This window comes from Monodon monoceros, unplaced genomic scaffold, assembly GCF_005190385.1.
Source record: "Monodon monoceros isolate NGI ecotype Baffin Bay Population unplaced genomic scaffold, NGI_Narwhal_1 Super_Scaffold_20, whole genome shotgun sequence".
Classification (NCBI taxonomy): Eukaryota; Metazoa; Chordata; class Mammalia; order Artiodactyla; family Monodontidae; genus Monodon; species Monodon monoceros.
In genome coordinates this window covers 115166635-115179275 of record NW_021703777.1, presented here as the reverse complement: position 1 = coordinate 115179275, position 12641 = coordinate 115166635, and the positions used below count along the sequence as shown (strand labels likewise).

At 40.5% G+C, this 12641-nt stretch overlaps 1 protein-coding gene and 1 long non-coding RNA gene across 8 annotated transcripts in view; one reads left to right on the top strand and one right to left on the bottom strand.

Annotated features, from left to right (window-relative positions):
* SYNPO2 (synaptopodin 2) overlaps window positions 1–12641 on the bottom strand; it is a 169525-nt gene that overhangs the window by 83442 nt on the left and 73442 nt on the right. The gene's annotated exons all lie outside the window — the stretch shown is intronic.
* Window positions 1–12641, top strand: part of LOC114902712 — a 114532-nt gene that overhangs the window by 37181 nt on the left and 64710 nt on the right. For all 4 annotated transcript variants that reach the window (XR_003795587.1, XR_003795588.1, XR_003795586.1 and 1 more), the window contains one exon: window positions 6707–6865. This is a non-coding gene — a long non-coding RNA (uncharacterized LOC114902712). The remainder of the gene's footprint in view (window positions 1–6706; window positions 6866–12641) is intronic.

Genomic DNA, 12641 nt, shown 5'->3' with positions numbered 1-12641 from the left:
TGTGGTTATACTCTATCAGGAAAACCAGCCAGAAAATGGAAGATCATGGTTAAGGAATGGTCTGGAAAAAATACAAGGGAGCATAGGCAGAATAACAACTTTTTAAGGAAGAAGATATATTAATATATATATTATATATAAGATATAACAACTTTTTTCTCAGGAAGGTATAAGTACTGAATGGGCCCCAAAAGGAAAAATACACTAAAAAGAGTTGAAAATTTTCCAGAAAACAGAGTAAAAGATTTTAATACACTGTACATATGTATCATTACTAGTAGGAGCCATCATTAATAAAATTAATATTATTTGTTTTCATCCAGGAAGCTTTCCCTTTAAGTTCATTTAAACACAGGATATAATATAAAATGTGTACAACTTTATTTCTCAACCACCGGGAGTTTTTTTCCCTCTGTAGTGTTTAAGTTGAGATCGTACAAGTGTGGATGAGTGATAATATGGGATACAGATTAAGTATCGGACCAAGGGACTCAGAGTTATGAAATAGCCACTGTTCTGGTTCAAATATGCTGAGTGAATGCAGAAAAAATTTCTTTTCCACGTGGTGTTTTCATATCGCCATCTGTAATCATATTTACTGAGAGATTATACTTTATGAAATTGCTCAAACTGCAGTTCATAGTTACATGAATTTCTGAGCTCCGATTTGTATGCCCCCCAATAGATTTCTCTATTGGTGTATCCCATTATTGTGCTGAAAATATAATATAGTTAGAGAATATTCATCTGGTGAACAAATATTTACTGAGTGTAAACAACTACAAAATAAGGCAGTAAATAGTGACTACTAGACACATAGCGTAGTAATATGTGCTTATGATATAGGGTTAAGGGTGGGACTTTAGGTAATTTGTTCAGGAAAGGGTTTATGGAGTAAACTTTTGGTCCAGGCCTTGAAGTGTAAATAAAATTTAGCTAGAGGTGGAAAGAGAGAACGTGGCAGGTGGGAATGGCAGGAACAAAGCTATGCCAGTGAGAAAGCACAGCCAACATTCAAGGGACAGCTAGGCAGGCAGAGGGTGTGCATTGCAGGGGATGGGAGGGGGAAGGGATGAAGAGGAGTAGAAGACAAGTCTGGGCAGGAGGTTGGATTTATATTGTAGAGGCCTTTGTATTTGCGCTGAGGGCAGGAGCAGGGTTATACGGCTGCAAGCACAGAAGCAACGTACAGAATGATTTAAAAGGAAAAGTGACCAATCCAAAATTGCCTCTGGAAGACTATCAAGGTAGTCCAGGTGTAAAATGATGAAGGTTTGAGCTAGAGTGATGGCACTGGAAATGGTGTGTGAATGTGTGTGGGGCGGGGAGTATTAGTGAAAAACTGGAATTCAATCCAAGGCCACTGCACAGGGTAAAACAATAAGTTGGACAAAATAGAAAAGGTTAGAGTCCTACACATAAAAACGTTATAGCCACTTTTCAACGGATGGGCTAAATGTGTGTGTGTGTGTGTGTGTGTGTGTGTGTGTGTGTGTGATGTCAGGAGTAATTTGTGTGTTATATTTGTACCCATAATTAGCCAGAAAGTCCTGGTGTCATTTTCCATAGTAAAAGAACATTCTTTAAAAATGAAAGGGAAAAAAATAATCTGGAAGCAGGGAGATGTGGTTGGGTACTGATAATCATTACTTTGTGAAGGAGGTTGAGTATTTTTCCATTTCAGTAAGTCATTAGAACAAGTGGAAAATCCATTGGAAGACAGATATACAGTCTGTAAACAGAAGAAGGTAATGTAAATTACCCTGATTATTCATAAGCCAACTGGTGACAAGGATGATGTGTAGCCAAAATTTCCCTGCAAATGGTTTGTAGTGCTTTTCTTGTTTAAAAAAAAATGAGTATTAGACCCAATTCTTTTGTATTTTACTTCCCTTTTTCTCATGCTAGGGAAAATGTCATAGTTTATGTCAGATGTCACTAGGCAATTGAAGAAAATGACTATCTAGAATTACAAAAATTAAAATGGTAACAAGATGTAGTCATTGAATCAATTCAACAACTGCAGGTTGAATGCTCATTATGAAGGCAACTTTGGGCTAAATTTTGGGAGAACCAAGAGAAAGAACAAATTCAGCTCATTCATAGAGAGGCTTGAAATTAGCTGAGCAAATCTGGCTAAAGAACAAGAGGAAACTAAAAAACAATAAATTATATTGTGGGCCATTGATGTTATCAAGGAATTCATCCAGAGAATTTAGAAAATTCCCAATCCTCAAATTCCATAATAGCATATAACTCCCCCATAAAATATTCATGTAGCAACAACTTGATATCATCTAAAGTATGTTGGACTGCAATGGGGGCTGATTTTCTGGATTCACTCACTTGGCTAGTGACCCACTACCTCAAACCAGCTTTGCAGAACTCTTGAATGGAAGTTATGCCTTTGCAAGATTACAAATGTCAATGCTATGAACCTTAGGGATTACTTGAAAGAAGTCAAAACTGGGACTGTAGTACTATACACAGTTATGTGTAGTAAAATCCCTGTTCAAAAGGAGCCTAAAAGAACAGAGAAATCCCTAGAACAGTATTGGCTTCTCAGAAGATGTGGGGTTGTGTTGATAATGAGTCATGTTCAGGATTGGTAGAGATGGGGGGAGGGGGGAAGAGGAGAGGGGAAAGGAGGCATCCCAGCATCCGGCCTTGCCTGATTTCTTGCCTCTGGAATCTTCTCTGCCATCTGTGGAATGGCTACACCCCACCCACAGGCTTAGCACCACCTCAACCAGTAGAGTCAGTCCTTTTCTTGGGCAGGGGTGATTTCAGAAGCTCTGACGGAGGACAGCGAGCCTATTATTAAACAATAGATACCATAGAAGGCACTTTATTTAATCATCATACCAAATCTGTAAAATATTTATCATTTTCCCCACTTTTATATATAAAGAAATCAAGCCTCACAAAAGTTAAGGAACTTGAGCACGATGGCAGGAGAATGAAATTCAAATCCAAAGTTTTTTACTATGGTAGATTCCCTCTCAGGCTCTGGAACACATATTCTTAGCCCTGGGTTTCTGGGGACACAGGACTATGTTACTGATGCTGATCAGCTTTGATTGTGTGACCCCATTTTGACAAGTTTCTGCCTTGTTCTAGAGAACCATCCTGTAACTATATTCCTGCTTGTCTTACTCTTTGTGACTTATCCTGCCCTGGATAAATTGCATGAAAGCCATCTCTTCTACAATGGGAGACTTTTCTTGCCCCTATCATACCTCCTCTTCCCAGGATGGAAATCCCATTTCACCTGAATGCGTGGACTCTACTACCACCAGGTGCTGTCTGTATACCTAGGTTTCTCAGAATGGCTGTCTTGGATCCTTCGTCTCTGTCATCCATATACTAGTCCATTTCCACTCTTGAAGTTTGGCTCTTTCTGAAAGGAACTGCTTGCCCAGACTACCCCCAATTTTATGTTCCCATATATTTCCCAAACTCTATTCTACTTGTTACACTTGTCTTCCTTCTAGTACTAGTACTAGATAGATTTGGGAATCTACCTCCCAAATTATTTATCATTCCTTGTGCAGGTCTTTGTCCAGCTCCTTTAGCCCTGTAACTGGGCTATGTGTGACTCATAATGTAAGTATGGCAGAACAGTGGTGGGAAAAAGCATGGTGTGTTCTTGAGAGGTGCGGAGCTTGACCTAACAAGGGTGGGGGGGTATGTGTGACAGGTCGTTGAAAGTAAAGGTGGATTAGTGAGGTGGAACCACATTAAAAACAATTTTAGGGCTTCCCTGGTGGCGCAGTGGTTGAGGGTCCGCCTGCCGATGCAGGGGACGCGGGTTCGTGCCCCGGTCCAGGAAGATCCCACACGCCGGGGAGCGGCTGGGCCCGTGAGCCATGGCTGCTGAGCCTGCGCGTCCGGAGCCTGTGCTCCGCAGCGGGAGAGGTCACAGCGGTGAGAGGCCCGCGTACCGCGAAAAAAAAAACAATTTTAAATCCAGGATGAGACACTTGGATATAACCCAGTAGTGATGAGAAATTATTACTAGAGCAGGATGGACTGGAGAAGAAAAGAGTGAAGATAGAGAAACTGAGAAACCATTAAAGTTGAGCAAACATGAAGGGATGAGAGCCTGAATTGGAGTTTATCTATTATAACCCATAGGAAGGAGATAAGAGACACAATGTGAAGCAAAAACTGTAGAATCAGTGAAAGACTGGATTTATAGAGAGGCAGAAATCAATAATGACTGCAAATTCGTAATTATGGTGGCATCATTGGTAGAAGCAAATAAATCTAGGAAGGGAAATCAATATATTGGGGAAAGGAGCATAAAACCCCAGCTCTCTTTCCAAGATGTTTCAGTAATAACACTGATTATATTTGAGTACATTGTTAGCAAGTATTCCAGCAGAGGAATGTGTTGAAATCAGGTGAATTGTTGAAGTGAGACTAGAAGGCAAATGAGAGGATCAGGGCTAAACATATCAGTTTGGGATAGATGTGGGAGTAGAAGTCATAAATATGGATGAGGGAACTGTAAGGGAATTCAAGCCTAATCTGGCAAGAGGTCCTCTGTTTTACACAATCTTCTGGAGCTGGGCGTTTGCTGGGCCAGTGGCCAAGGATAGGCAAGGGAGTTATGGATGGACTGAATATTCATAACGAGAAAATCTGTTATACAACGTGGCTCTAAAGAAGTCCACCTCTGTGCCTAAATATGGCATCTCTAGTGCATGAGAAACCTGATGATATAGCGCCTTTGTGAGCGTCTCCCATCTCATCCCATTGAGGAAAGCTGCATACAGGCTGCTGCTACAATTCCCTTTGGGTGCTAAAATGTATTCTCCCACTGAAGGTATTGCAAACTGCCTCTTTTCTAGATCAAATGTAATAATTATCTGAGTTTAACTCTCAGCTGTGTTTAACTCTCATTCTCAAATTTCCTTTCCACAATGTAGATCAGGTGACCAAGATAAGCAAGTTGTTGATTTTATAGCTAAGGCAATGTCCTCAGCTATAAAATGGGAGCCTTAATACCTGATTTCCCTTTCTGTGAAGAGAGAGGAATCTGAAAATAGGTCAATACAGAACTTATATTTTGTCTGAGTGATGGCAGATTGCTTATTTTGATGTGGTTCTTTTAGCTTGTACGTTCAGAGACTAGTGATGGGTGTAATCAATATAACTTTTATGTAACTTCAGGACCAAACTAGGCTTCTTTTAGTTCTGATCCTAATTAAAATTTAAAATTTTGTTTAAAAAAATAAAAGAAAAGAAGGAAGGAAAAATGTGGATATTTACCGTGGGTTCTTTTGTGAGGAGGGAATTTTTTGGATACAGACTGGCATTTGCCCAGTAATATTCTGAGTTCAGCAAATAACTCAGCACACATGCATTAAGTTTCCAATGAAAAACATGAAGCTTAAAAAGTAAGTGGAAAGTACTTGGCAGGACACACACTTACACTTGATGAAGGGAAATTTTTTGGTGGTTGGCCAAACCTGACAGGCATAGGGATTAACCCATCCTCACTCATCACAGTAACAGAAATTGCCAGTTATCGCTGGCACCAAGCTGTGGCTTTCCCAAAGAAGTCGGCACCACCCAGGAAGGAAGCTGACCTCTGTGTGAGTGTAGTGTGTGCGTTTGCACGAACAGTGCACAGGTATGCCTGACAAGTGAATGAATCATTAAAGACATGAAACTTCTCTAATATATAAACTACTTTCTAAAACGCAGAAAAAAGTCTGATAGTTGATGTTCTATAATTCTCTTCTTTCAGATATGAGTCTGAATATAGGTCTCTCTTCTCATTGTGATAACATTTTTTAGCACAGTAAAAAAATGAGACCTTTCGGATGATTTACCCATAGCCACACAGCTAATGAACGGCAGAACAGAAATTCAAACCCATGACGATTTCATTCAAAAGTTCAAATATTTTCCACTGCATTTGCTGCCTGCAGAAAAGTGGTGTGGATGGGAAGACAAAGCAGGAGGCTGGCAGGGATAACCAGCCTACAAAATATATATTTCTAATTCTACGATATCTAATTCATTTCTAACGTTCAAAGGAAAGGCACTAAAATTAATAAGCACTTGCCCTGTGATGAAAAATAAACTCAGCCTCAGAGAGATTGTAGTGGCTTCTCCAAGGTCACAGAGCTAGTATATGAGAGAGCCAGGATCCAAACCCAGAGATATGTGACTTAAAATGTTAGGCAATGGGCGAAACATTTTCAACTATGATACCTCTTTAAACCTGACAACAATCTGAGGAGAAGAATGCTACGGTGATGGAAAGAAATTGGAATCAAACACAAGAGGCAGATTTGCTAGGCTTCCTTATGGGTTACTTCAGACAAATTAGCTCCTGCATTTTGGGAGGAGGGGAGGGAAGAAAAAATATATTAAAAATGGTTTATTTTCCCAAATGGGAAAAATGAGGAGATCAGATTCTGCTTGTAGGCTCAAATCTCTTTCTTTATGTATGGTAAATATTATTCTGTCTTCTTTTATGTTCTGATGAGGGTCTCAATCAGAAGTTAAGATAGTTCTTACATCAGAATTTCTGCAGAGATTAAATAGAGTTCTACAGGAAAGCCTGCAGTTGTGTCCAGGACAACCTGCAGAGCACCATGACGGTCGCTGGGACTGCCCTGTGAGGTCTACCCCTGTAGAAAACTTTGGTGTTGGGGAGAATTTTATTCCCCTTTTCATTCTTTTTCAGAAGAGGGAAATTCCATTCCCTTCACAGATGGGACAATATAACGCTTCTGGATGTCTCCTGTCACTTTTCTCCTGGGAAGACAAGCTAATGTGATTGGTGAAGAGCCTGAAAGCCACCGAGCCATGATTTTTCCAAGGACTCTGGTCATTGAATTGAAAAGTAAGTGACAGCCAATCTTTTCTCTTACTGGTTTGGACGGGCTGTGCTCATGGACAGTGGGTTCACCTGTGCTTCAAGATCCAGGAAGTAAGCAAACTTTCCCCAGGTAGGGTCAGCTAGGCTTCTGATCTTCTTGCCAGCTTTCTTGTCTGTGAACGGGTGAGTCAGGAGGCCCATCACCAGAGGCCAATCAACTTTAATTTAATAAATCTTAATTCCCTACAGGAAGTGCTATTTTAGCCTAACTTAATAAATGTTAGTTCCCTAAAAGGAAGTGCTACTTTAGTCTCAGGTCCAAGTCACATTGTCCTGTCCACCTTTATTGTGAGTAAAACTGATAATTTAAAGTTAAAACCTAAAAGGAAGGTGGACTATGTGAGGGCTACTCTAAGGCTAGAACTCTTGAGATAGGCATTTCGGTCCTCTGCTGTCTTGAAAACACTGGCATAACATAACCATCAGCTGGATCTGGCTCCATGTTCTGAAGAGTCATAGGTTTGTTTTGCATTTTTCTTTGTTTTCTGCTTAAAAGGCACATAATAAATACCTGTTGATTGATTAGAGTAAGTTACTAAACAGGAGCTGGTGTTTAAATTAATCATACTTGAGCCAAAACAGCTGGTCTAAGGCACTGAACCAATCTCAGAAATCAAATATATCTACCTTCCCACCAGAAAATAACATGTTGTATTTTAAGATGAAGGGAGAGGAGGAAGAGGAAAAGGTGCTGAAGGGACCTCTTACTGGCACCATAAGTGCTCAGTGTGAAAGCCACTCCAGCTTTCTGCCACCTCTGAGAGTGTCATGCTAATAGCCGGCAAGTCCGAAGAGGCAAAGGGTCATCGAGGGTCAAAACAAATGAAAAGATTCCATGTACTGTGGAATTTATGTTGATCTTCCTCTGAGGAAAGCAGAAGTAACTTTTGATTGACTGCTTCATTCATTCATTTATTGCAAGGAGGTATAGAGTACCTATAACGCTTCTAGGTAGAACAGTTTTCTTTGCACTTGCAAATGCTCCCAAGATGAAGGGAACCTGTAGAAAGCCCGATGTGGTCATAGATCAAACCATGTTCTCCAGGCCAACTTTACCAATAATAAAGCTGATTTTTCTTTTTCTTTTTTTGGCTCCATCTGTCTAACTCTGGCCTGTTTCTTAATTGGTTCCAAAATTAAAAGGGAGAGAAGGGGATGATTCATTATTGCCCCCTAAAATTTCACAATGTTTATTTGTATAAAAAAAAATTAAATTTTACGGAACTTGTTCTTAAAATATTCCTTAGTTTAGACTGGTTTGCATCAACCAAATTTTTGGTAAGTGCCAATGGACAGTAGTTAGATGTTACACTTCCTGCCATGTTTCTGTGATGCAGCTAGCTGAAGAACCATGTTGGCTGTAGGATGGAGGAGACTGAAAGAAGTTGCCCAAATAGAAGGCCACTCTGCTTCCACATTGGAAGATGGAGGTGGCCAGTGGAGACAGGCTGGGCTTGGCTAAGATTCTGAAGAAGTTTAGGGTTTTCATTCAGAGCTCATATATATGGAAAGGCAACAAAGGCCCCCCACCGCACATCTTACAGTATGATCTCCTCGACTTAATCCTGGAAACCCTTTGGAGCAAATATAACTAAATGCCTACCTTAACCATAACAAAATGGAAAGCTTTATCAAAGCATTTAACACTGAGCAATAACTTCCCGAGTATTCCTTATATGGCATTTGAGGATTCAAGTAAAACCCCTCGAGTATTCCTTGTGTTTTCAAAACACACTCTTGGTAACCAAATAAACTAACTTGCTAAATAGGTTTATTGACTCCTAGCCAGTTAAATGACAGAATCATTTACCAAAGTCACTCACCTTGGTTCTGGAATGTTGGATCTGTAGCTCTCTGTTTCGGCAGTAATTGGATATAGCATGGTCGGTTTTCTATTACAACTCCTCTCAACTTATAACAGTAAAATAAGGTTATCTGCATTTGGAAGTATATTTATCTTTTTATTATTTACAAACACATTTGTGATTGGTGAGTTAGGGTAGATGCACGCATGCATCTTGTCCAAGGGAGGTATCAAGTTATTAAAAAGTATACAGTGGAGAAAAAAAAAGCTGCAAAACCTATTCCTGTTTTTCTTAGTGAGTATTAAGGAATACTACAGGACAGAATTAGTCACTAGTGCCCTGGATCCTGAAATAATCAATAAATAATCAAATGAAATAATCAAACTACTAGAACTCTAGATTGGCACAAACGGAAGCACAATCTGTGGAAATTTCTCAGTAATACATCTGTTTATCTACACTTTGCTCTCACTAAATCGTTGAGCACCTTAGGTTAGAAATTCAGTTTACTCATCCAAGAGTCTGTGCCTGGTACATGGTAGGCATTTGACATATAATTGTTAAGTGAATGAAAGCAGTTGATAATTTATAACTCAGGAGTAAAATAGATTTCAGGTAGAAGCTTCTGCTAGGTGAGTAATGAATACAATTTACAGGTACCTCTCCAGGAAGCCTCACGAATGTCAGTTATTATCCTTTGCTATCATTATTAAATAGAAGTCCTAAAGAATGAACAGAAATGGCACCTAATATTGTTAATTAAAAGTAGACAAAGAGGGCTTCCCTGGTGGCGCAGTGGTTGGGAGTCCGCCTGCTGATGCGGGGGACATGGGTTCGTGCCCCGGTCTGGGAAGGTCCCGCGTCCTGCGGCGCGGCTGGGCCCGTGGGCCATGGCCGCTGGGCCTGCGCGTCCGGAGCATGTGCTCCGCGGCAGGAGAGGCCACGGCAGTGAGAGGCCTGCCTACCGCAAAAAAAAAAAAAAAAAAAAGTAGACAAAGATATAATTGAAACTATAAAAGCACTCAATCTTTTTCTTATGGTAAGCACCCAATATTAAATGGAAACAATAGAACATTCCCACAAAGCAATTCTATTAAGCTTCACTCTACTTTTTAAGAAGGAAGGTTTTCATCTAAGGTTTTCATCAGTTTTGTTGCCATTTCTACTAATTTTTCATGTTTTAAAAGATAACTGATTTTTTTAAAAAAAATCACCCTGTAATCAACTTCTAAATAAACAGCTACTTCCACATATTAGTGATCTTGTAGAAAGAACACCTAGAACTTAATAAAACCCCAGAAGACTTTAGAAAAATCTGAATCACAAGAACGTAGTGCTTATTTGGTTTCAGGCCATGGGCTACTTCATTGTTGGGGTTTTCTAAGTCAGATAGTGTTACATTTGGAATATGCCAGCAAGCATTAATAATAATGACCGTAAAAGAAAATCTGGCCTTCCCCAGTCAGATGTAAGACTAGGCTTTCCAAAGCCAGTGTTCTGCTTAGGGCAGCAGAGGGCAGTAAACGCACTGTTAATTGATCACATAAACCTTTTATTACAATCTGGAGAGAAATGTATTTCCATACAACTGCATTTTCCATTTTAAACACTACACGTGTAAGTGGTTTGAAAGACAATACATTTTTTTTTGGTCTCAGATGCATTTTTGGAGCCATACAGAACGTTTACAAAGAACAATGAGATATCTATATAGTAATTCAGGGACTTACAGTTCATCTTAATATAACAGAAAAATGAAGACAATACTACATTGGGACCTTGGTCTAAAATTTACCTGTGTAGTGTAGGAGATACTAAATGTGGTAAGCTATCAGAGACAGAGTGCTGTGTTTATATTAGCAATGAATTTAAGAGGTGCAAGGGCCCTTGAAGTCAACTAATTAGCCAAGCCCCTCTTTTTAACTGACCTGGAAAGTTTACTGGATTCTCTCAACTGGATAGAAGCTAAGCTGTAATCAGAACAGCAGTCTCCTCATTCCTCTCATTCTACAGTTTGTTTTTTTTAATTCATTTATTTATATATTTTTGGCTGAGTTGGGTCTTGCTTGTTTGTTTGTTTGGCTCCACTGCGCAGCATGTGAGATCTTAATTCCCTGACCAGGGATCGAACCCACACCCCCTGCATTGGAAGCGCAGAGTCTTAACCACTGGACCGCCAGGGAAGTACCATGCGTTGGGTCTTCGTTGCTGCGCGTGGGCTTTCTCTAGTTGCGGCGAGCGGGGGGCTACTCTTTGTTGTGGTGCGCGTGCTTCTCATTGTGGTGGCTTCTCTTGTTCCGGAGCATGGGCTCTAGGCACGCGGGCTTCGGTAGTTGTGGCGCACAGCCTTAGCTGCTCCACAGCAGGTGGGACCTTCCCGGACCAGGGATCGAACCCGTGTCCCCTGCATTGGCAGGCAGATTTTTAACCACTGTGCCACCAGGGAAGCCCGTACAGTTTTTTATTTTGCCACAAAGGTCTAGGAATCTAACTCGGAAATGCAGTAGTGTTCAAAATCACTCGATCTTGTCTCTGCAAAAGTTTCTTTTCAAGAGGTGGGGAGAAAATAAATCCAGTAATGTCACATATTTGAAGCTTTAAAATTTTCTCTACCTATGGCAAATCAATATATATATTTCACGATCTTCGAAAGTAGTACCCTGTCACTCCCTAACCTCAACCCCAGGACTAGGTAGAAGACATTGCTCTTTCAACCTCAGCAAACTCACATAAATCTGGTCCCCTTTCCTTCTTGGCATCCTCCAGCACTGTATCATGATTAGAGATGTTACTAAATGAGACCAGAATTGGCTATCGATGCTTTCTTAGTTGTGACCTTCCAAAGCCTGGGCTTCAATCTGGAACATCTGTCGTTCATTTTCCCTACTAATTTAGGAATGTCAGCATCAGGGGAAACGGTTAAATGACCAATGGTAAAATGACCTCTGGGAGAGAAGACATCTCAGTGAAGCCAGGACACTGCTGTAACAGTCACACTGAGACATTGCATTTCTGGACTTTGTTGATCTATCTGGAACAGGAGGTCTGACTAGCATTAGTAAGTTCAAGGGCCGCCAGTGACTTTCTTCTGACCCCCGCAGCAATTTCTTCCTTCTTTAAAGAACACATGCTGTAATGAACATTGTGGTACATGACTCTTTTTGAATTATGGTTTTCTCAGGGTATATGCCCAGTAGTGGGATTGCTGGGTCGTATGGTAGTTCTATTTTTAGTTTTTTAAGGAACCTCCATAGTGGCTGTATCAATTTACATTCCCACCAACAGTGCAAGAGGGTTCCCTTTTCTCCACAACCTCTCTAGCATTTATTGTTTGTAGATTTTTTGATGATGGCCATTCTGACCGGTGTGAGATGACATGTCATTGTAGTTTTGATTTGCATTTCTCTAATGATTAATGATGTTGAGCATTCTTTCATGTGTTTGTTGGCAATCTGTATATATTCTTTGGAGAAATGTCTATTTAGGTCTTCTGCCCATTTTTGTTTGTTTGTTTTTTTGTTTATTTTTTGTGGTACGTGGGCCTCTTACTGTTGTGGCCTCTCCTGTTGCGGAGCACAGGCTCTGGGCGCGCAGGCTCAGCGTCCATGGCTCACGGGCCCAGCCGCTCCGCGGCATGTGGGATCCTCCTGGACCAGGGCACGAACCCGTGTCCCCTGCATCGGCAGGCGGACTCTCAACAACTGCACCACCAGAGAAGCCTTTCTGCCCATTTTTGGATTGGGTTGTTTGTTTTTTTGATATTGAGCTGCATGAGCTGCATGTAAATTTTGGAGATTAATCCTTTGTCAGTTGCTTCATTTGCAAATATTTTCTCCCATTCTGAGGGTTGTCTTTTCATCTTGTTTATGGCTTCCTTTGCTGTGCAAAAGCTTTGAAGTTTCATTAGGTCCCATTTGTTTATTTTTATTTCCATT